Genomic DNA, 8,885 nt, shown 5'->3' with positions numbered 1-8,885 from the left:
CTACTCCAGTGGACAGTGACGATGCAAAGATCAGAGGTGCAGCAATCGCTTTCCTCATGTCCTATAATGCATTTTGGATATATAACGTCTGGCCCAGGGGACTTATCTGTCCTCATGTTTTTCAAAGTTTCTAGCACATCCTCCTTCCTAACATCAACTGTTTGAGCATATTAGTCTGTTTCATGTTGTCCTCATAAGCGTCAGGGTCCCTGTCACTGGTGAATATTGAAGCAAAGTATTAATTAAGGACCTCGCCTACTTCCTTCAACTCCATGCACAAGTTCCCTCCACTATTCCTGATTGGCAATCCTCTTGTTCCTCACATAAACATAGAATGCCTTGGGGTTTTCCTTAATCCTACCCACCAAGAATTTTTCACACCCTCTTCTAGCTCTCCTCCAATGCCCTCATCCTGTGAATGAATAAAGAAAAAAGAAAAGTCTGTTCTTCAGTTCCTTCCTGGCTACCTTGTAACCCTCTAGAGCCATGTCAATCCTTGCTTCCTCAACTTTAAGTAAACTTGCTTCTTCCTCTTAACTAGATGTTCCACATGTCTTCACCTTACCATTCCCTCCTTGCCTCAGTGGGACAAACCTATCCAGCACTCGTAGCAAATGCTCCCTAAACAACCTCCTCATTTCTGTCTTGCATTTCCCTGAGAACATCCATTCTGAATTTATGGTCCACAGCTCTTGCCTAATAGCATTGTAATTCCCCCTCCCCCAATTAAATACATTCCCATACCATCTGTTCCTATTCCTCTCCATGACTATGGTAAAGGTCAGGGAGTTGTGATCACTATCACTGAAATGCGCTCCCACTGAAAGATCTGACACCTGGCCTGTTTCATTGCCATGTACCAAATCCAATATGGCCTCCCTCTAGTTAGCCTATCTGTATATTGAGTCAGAAATCCTTCCTGGACACACCTGACAAAATCTGCTCCATCCAAACTATTTGCACTGAGGAGGTTCCAGTCGATAATAGGGAAGTTGAAGTCTCCCATGACAATAACCCTATTACTTTTGCACCTTTCCAAAATCTGCTTCCCAATGTGTTCCTCAGTGTCTCTGTTGTTACTGGTGGGTCTATAGAATACTCCCAATAAAGTAACTGCTCCTTTCCTGTTTCTGATTTTCACTCATTCCAACTCCGTAGTAGACATACCCTCCTCAACATTCTCCTTTTCTGCAGCCTTGATACCATCCCTGATTAACAATGCCACTCCCCCACCTCTTTTACCTCCTTCCTATTTCTTTTGAAACATCTAAACCCCGGAACATCCAACAACCATTCCTGCCTCTGTGATATCGAAGTCTCTGTAATGGCCACAACATTGTAGCTCCAAGTACTGATTCATGCTCTAAATTCGTCACCCTTATCCCTAACACTTCTTGCGTTAAAATAGACACACTTCAACCTGTCACACTGACTGCAACTTTTCCCGATCCACTATCTATGCTTCCTCACAGACTCTCTGCATGCTGTATCTGCCTGTATACCAGCTACCCCATCCTCTGATCCATAGCTCTGGTTTCCATCCCCCTGTCAAACCAGTTTAAACCCTCCTGAAAAGCTCTCGTGAACCTCCCACCCAGGATATTGGTGCCCCTCCAGTTCAGGTGCAACCTGTCCTTCTTACACAGGTCCCACCTTCCCCAGAAGGTATGCAAATGATTCACATATCTGAAGTGCTGTCTGCTACACCAGTTGTGCAGCCACGTGTTGAGCTGCACTCAATCTATATTTCTAGCCTCACTAACCTGTGGAACCGATAGTAATCCTGAGATTACTACTCTGCTCGTCCTGCCTTTTAGCTTCCAACCTAACTCCCTTTATTCACTTTTCAGATAATAGAATCTCTTACAACAAAAGGATTTGAACAGAAAAGTCAGAATATAATGCTTCAGTTAAACAGAATTTGGTGAGACCATATCTCAAATACTATATGCTGCTTATGTCTCCTTATTCAAGGAAGGATGTAAATGTATTGCAGGTGGTTAAGAGGAGGTTTACTAGATTGATAATTCGAATGAGTGAGTTGGCTGGGGGAAGATTGGCAAGCTGGGCTTGTTTATCACTGGTGTTTGGAAAGGCAATATAATATACAATTAATGGTGGGATCTGGGTAATGTTGTAGAACAGAGAGACCTAGGGGTTCAGATCCATAATTCTTTGAAATTTGCCTCACAGGTGAACAGCACATTTGCCCTGATTGCTCAGATCTTTGAGTATAGGAGTTGGGACATTGTGTTGAGCTTGTACAGAATGTTAATGAGGCCTCTTTTGGAATACTGTGTACAGTTCTGGTCACCCTGTTATAGGAAGGACATCATTGAGTTGGAGAGAGTTCTGAAAAGGTTTACCAAAATGTTGCCAGGAATGGAAAGATTTGAAGTATAAAGATAGGCTGGGACATTTTTCACAGGAGTGTAGGAGGTTGAGGGGTGACCTTTTGTAGAGGTTTATAAAATCACGAGGTGCATAGATAAGGTGAATAGCAAGGGTTTTTCCCTCGGGTAGGGGAATTCAAAACAAGGGTTATATTTGTAAGGTGAGAGAAGAAAGATTCAGAAAGGATGTGAAGGTCAACTTTTTTGCACAGACTGATTTGTATGTTGAATGAACTGCCAAAGGAAGTGGTGGATGCGGGTACATTTACAAAATTTAAAAGACATTTAGATAAGTACATGAAGAGGAAAGCTATGGAGGGATATCGTCCAAATGCAAGCAAATGGGATTAGTTTGGTTCAGAAACATGGTCGACACGGACTAGTTGAACCAATGAGTCTGTTTTCATGGTGTATGAGTCTATGAATCTAGCAAGGGATGACTTAATTGAAGTGTGTAAGATCCTTGACAATATGCATGTAGAGGGGAAGTTTATTCTTGTGGGTGCAACTACAACTAGGAGTCACTGATTTAAAGTTAAAGGTCATTCTTTCAAGACAGAGATGAAAGTTTCTTTTCTCTCCAAGGGTTGTGCAACTTCAGAAATCTCCAGTTCAGGTGATGGAGGCATTATCATTGAAAGTTTTTAAAGATGGAGGTAATAAATTCTTGTTATGGAGCAAAAGGTATTGGGGTAGATAGAAATGTGGAATTTGGAATGCAAACAAATCAACCATGGACTGAGGGAGCAAGTTTTAAGGGTAGTATGAGCTATTTCTGTTCCTAATTCATGTGTTTGTACATTCTGTTGGTTGTGGAGCCACACGTCATTGTCTGTTGGAGACAACAAGGTGTAGAGCTGGATGAACACAGCAGGCCAAGCAGCACCACAGGAGCAAGCAGGATGACGTTTCGGACCTAGACCCGATTTCTGATGAAGGGTCTAGGCCCGAAATGTCAGCTTCCTGCTCCTGTGGTGCTGCTTGGCCTGCTGTATTCATCCAGCTCTACACCTTGTTGTCTCGGATTCTCCAGCATCTCCAGTTCCTGTTATCATTGTCTGTCGCATGCTTTTTCTGCCATTCAGCATGTAAGTAGCCCTGTGTTGTAGTTTCACAGGATCAACACTCATTTTTAGGTATGCTTGCTACTGCTCCTGTCATGACCTACTACATACTTCATGGAACCGTGGCTGGTCTCTTGATTTGACGTTAATGATTGAGAGAGGAATATGCCAGGCCATAAGGTCACAATCTGTGGTTGAAAACAATTCGGCTCCCATTGACGAACCAGAGCTTCAAAACCCAGTAACTGAAATGTAATTTTATACAGTTATGTTAGACCATACATATTCTGACCACAATAATTCAAAAAAGAGCAGGATATTCTGCCCAGCGTGTTTGGCCAATATTTATTCCTCAAACAAAATCATTCTTTCTGCTGAACATATATGCACTAATGCTATCCTGTCCTCTGTGCTACTGCATAAAATATTTACACCACTGGGGACAAAATTGCCAGCAGATGTAAAGATTGGAGACAATGTTCCATCAAAAAGCCCGGAGGGGAATCTATGATGGCGGAGACTGTAGCCTTTATGGGACTGGGAGAAATAAAGACTAGCTGACATGTATGCATGCACAAAGTCTCTCAGCTTTGTTATTAAAGTGCTAGTAAGTTATTCATTTGGCTCTGTTTATATCATATATTTGCGTGGCAGCAGTGACACAGGGAGCCAGCCAGCCAGAGCTTTAGCAGGTTGCAATCATCAGTACTTTCTGAAGCAAGATTCAATTTGTTCCTATTACATCAATCTTATATCTTTCTCAACGTCATTGATCTCAACAACAGGACCATCTCAGGCAATAAGATGACATCTAGTTAATCTCAAACCCTTCCAGGCCACTCAAATTCCCCAACAGGCAGGTGTTAACCCGATGGACTTTGAATCCTACCTGCCTGTGCTGTGCTCAAAATATGTTAAGCAATTTTTTTGATTTTGACACAAGCCCATTAAAAAGAAATAAGGACGTTTCACTGCTCCCTAACTATAAAAATGAATACAACTACGGCAACACTCATAAAAATCTGTATAGTCATTTTCAGCAAAAAGATTAACCAAGTCAGGAATTGGTAGGAATGTTTCAATTTTCCACTTGTAAAATAAAACACTGCTGCTTACTATCATGTATTACAGCTTGGACCTGTGCCCCAGATCTATCAAACAAAGTCATTACTAGAGAGAAGTACAACAGGGATCACTATGTTGCTAGGCTATTGGGCAATTAATAAAGCATTGCTGTATTTCACTGATACGAAGACTTTATTCAAAGTATATCTTGCAGAACTGAAAGGTATCAATGTGGATTTCACCAGCTTCAAAATCTCCCCTCCCACCACTGCATCCCAAAACTAGCCCAGCTCGTACCCGCCTGCCTAACCTGTTCTTCCTCCCACCTCAAGCCGAACCTCCATTTCCCACCTATCAACCTCATCCCGCCCCCTTGACCTGTCTGTCTTCCCTGGACTGACCTATCCCCTCCCTACATCCCCCCCCCCCCCATACTCTCCTCTCCACCTATCTTCTCCTCTATCCATCTTCAGTCTGCCTCCCGCTCTCTCCCTATTTCAGAATTCTCTCCCCATCCCCCTTTTCTGATGAAGGGTCTAGGCCCAAAACGTCAGCTTTTGTGCTCCTGAGATGCTGCTTGGCCTGCTATGTTCATCCAGCTCCACACTTTGTTATCTCGAAAACAGTTAATTTGGGTTTCGCTGAAGTGATAAAAACAGCCAGTTTTCAATACACTCAATGCACAAGAATTCATGCGATAAGTACAGGAGTAGACCATTCAGCCCATCAAGCTTACAATGCCACTTAGGAGAATTATGGCTGATCTTCAGCTTCTGCTCAGTTTTCCTATCCACTTGTCATATCCCACAATGTCCTGATAAAATTTGGCATGGTGCTTTGTCCTAACCCTTGATAAACAGTGTTTGGGAAGTCTGCTCACAATCCCAACATTTGCCCTGCAACAAATTAGCACCAGGAACAGCAAGATTTCAGCCCCTTTCTGGGGGCTAAATTCTATCTTAGAAAGCCACTAGCTAATTGGATACACGGAAGTTCTGTAGGCCCAGCAGTGCTATGAGGAACTGTGGTCACTGCAGACCCATGCTGAAACTAGGTAAGTCTCAGCTTAGGAGTCTCAGCAAGGGAAGGATGTGGCGTTGGTGGAAGCTGGGTACAAGAAGCCAAAGGAAAAGGCTAAAGGGGCACTGAGTTATCTTTGGGGAGGTGGCTCTGATGCTCTCAGGGACACACAAATGAGGACAGGGAAATGTTTGGTGGTGCCATGGTGCTGGAAATGGCAGAAGAGGATGCTTTGAATGCCAAGGCTAATTGGGTAGAATGTGATATAAAGGGAATCCTGTCATGTTTCTGGGAGATTGTGAGAGCTGAAGTGCGGGGATTTGGTGGGGTGGTGGGGGTGGTGTCAAACAGATTTGAAATGATATCAGTCACAATGGGTGAATGCTTTTGATTGAGGAAACAGAAGTCATGTTGAAAATTCCCATAAGGAAGTTGGCATCATCATAATAGATGCATTGGAGATGGAGACACCATTGGAAAGGAATGGAATCATTAGAGAGTGTGAGAAAGTTCAGTAAGAATATATCAGAGTCCTAGTGGTTGTAGCCTGCTCCCAGAAATGAAGTCAGAGATGTCTTGGAAGGGAAGAGTCAGAGACATACCAGGATGTTGTCTGGGCTTGAGTTTCAGTTATGAGGAGAGACTGGATAGAGCAGAGGAGATTGACAAGGGAAATGATGTATAAATGTATAAAGATATGAAGAGAATAGATGGGTTAGACAGGAAGAAACCTCCCCTTAATGGAAGGATCAATGGAGAGGGGTTATAGATTTAAGGTAAGGGGCAGAAAATTTAGAAGAAATATGTGGAAAAACTTTTCCACCCTGAGGGAGGTGGGAATCTGGAACTCATTGTCTGTAAGGGTGGTAGAGGCAGAGACCCTCACAACTTTTAATCACAAGATGTGCACTTGTAACACCAAGACATACAAGTCCATGGATCAAGTACTGGAAATGAGGTTAGAATAGTTAGGTTTTTGACCAGTGCACGTATGATGGACCAAGGGGCCCTTTTCTGTGCTGTAGATCTCTATGACTCTATGATTACCCCTTTGTCTGCACAGCTAAAGCTGCCATGCCACCTGCATGGCATGGGCCTACTTCCTGCTCTGGCTAGAATTCCATTGGCAGAGGGTGAGTCTCTTGAGTGGCCATTAAGTCTTTTGAAAATGTGTTCATGGCTGGAGGCATTGCTGGCTGGGCTGGTGTTTTTTCCCTAATTGCAGAGGGCAGTTAAAAGTCATATTGCTGTGGATTTGGAGTCGCATGTAGGCCAGATGTAAGATATTGGATTTCCTTCTCTGTAAATTTTTACAGATTCCCTGCTCTATTTAAATATTAGACAATTTGGGAAGGGCAGACCACTAGTTAGATTTTATTTGCCCTTACTCTTCATACCCACCTCCAGGAAAGTGTAATATACAGCCCCAAAATTCAGTCTGTCCCAGCCTTACGTATATTCACCAATGTAGCATCCACAATTCCCTGGGGTAAAGAATTCCAAAAGATTCACAACCTTTTGCGTGAAGAAATTTCTCATCATCTCAGTTTTAAATGTGCACACCCCCTTATCCTGAGTCTATAATGCCCCTCCCCATGTTCCTTCTAAGCTGCTCCAAAGATCTGCACATGGTAATTGCCGATGCTATTCGCAGCATCGACTTCCAACCCCACATGATTCCATGATCAGGAGAAACAGTATCTCACTGTCTATCCTGTTCTCTATTGAATTTTGTATTTAAAATAATCTGCTACATTTCCTTTTAAATTAATCAGATGTATCTTGTATTTTAATAAATGCAAAGATAAGTTGTGTAGTGGCTTGAGTTATTTCTCATAATCATGTATTACAGAGATCTAATGCTCATCTGTGTGTTCACCTTGATGATGTTTGCTTTACTGCAAAGATATAGGAGAATCTGTCGCTCTAAATCGTTTCCTGTGTTGTTTCAGTTACTGTGAAGTTGATATTTGATGTCCTAAACTTAAATAGAAAATGAAGGGAGATCATTTAAAAAGGAACAAAAACAAAGTCTCTGGAAAAGCTCAGCAGGTCTGGCAGTATCTATGAAGGAAAAAACAGAATTAACGTTTTGGGTCCGGTGACCCTTCCTCAGAGCCTCAGAGCATCGGAATCTGAGGAAGGGTCACCAGACCCAAAACATTAACTCTGTTTTTTCCTTCACAGATGCTGCCAGACCTGCTCAGCATTTCCAGCAGCTTTGTTTTTGTTCCTGATTTACAGCATCCGCAGTTCTTTCGGTTTTCATTTAAAAAAGAGTTTTGTGAGTTCTTCCAGATGTCAGACACTCCTAGATACAATTTTTCATGAAAACAGAAGCAGAAAATGCTGGAAAAGACACAGCTGATCAGGCAGTAACTGTGGAGAGAGAATTAATATTTAAGATTGATGGGTATTTCATTAGAACTGTTTGTTTTCACTCAATGGACGTAATTGAATTTCATTTCTCATGTTTCCGAACGCTGTGAGGTTGAGATTTTAAACTTTGCCTCAGGTTTTGAAAGGCAGTCTGTAGTTGGCAATGCCACTCCTATGAAGCCCAAAGCAAACAGGGATCATAGGTGTCTTAACTATAAAAATTGGATAAAAACTGTAATGTTCAATTTGAAAACAGCAGTACAAGACAGAAATGACACCCCGCATAGAGCAGTTCATATAAAGGAAACAAATTTTAATCAACCATCAAATTTGAATATCAGGAAAAAGAAAAATTCTCATTTCAAGAGTCCTGTTGATACATTTACATTGTATTTCTCCTCTTTACCCCTCCACAACCACCCTTCAGGTTTCTGTTTCCTCAGTCAACAACTAACATTGAATGAGCCACAGTTTCCTCTGGATCAAAGCTAATGTCTTGACTCATCCAGCACAAACTTTGTACATTCACCATCTTCTCCTTCCCCCAGCTGAGCCACTCTCTCAGGCCAAATTAGTCCCTTTTCAGCCTTAGCATCCCCTTCAGCTGTGAGCTGAACTTCAAACATTCATATTCTCTTCAGCAGGTGACTTCCATCTCCTTCATGTTGCTGTGCTTCCTGTGGCAGCCAGGGAATGGAAGGTCTCCCTGACCGCAGATCTAATGAGAGACTTTAAGCGGCAGAAACACCTCAAGAATGAGGATGAGACTGTAGCATTCCTTCAGTCCATATATTGTCACCTTTCATGAAGACAGTTAAACATCCAACCAACCATCACTCAACAAGTGTGCTAGTAACTGCAGTTTGAGCTATCCAAAGCCATCTGTGTCCTATGTTCGGAACACAGACAATTCTTAATTTGTTGTAGCTATTGGATAATGAAAATTGATATGATAATGATGTGG

Source organism: Stegostoma tigrinum, chromosome 2 (assembly GCF_030684315.1).
Source record: "Stegostoma tigrinum isolate sSteTig4 chromosome 2, sSteTig4.hap1, whole genome shotgun sequence".
NCBI classification, from domain to species: domain Eukaryota; kingdom Metazoa; phylum Chordata; class Chondrichthyes; order Orectolobiformes; family Stegostomatidae; genus Stegostoma; species Stegostoma tigrinum.
The sequence above is the reverse complement of the archived record's forward strand: the minus strand, read 5'-3'. Positions refer to the sequence as shown.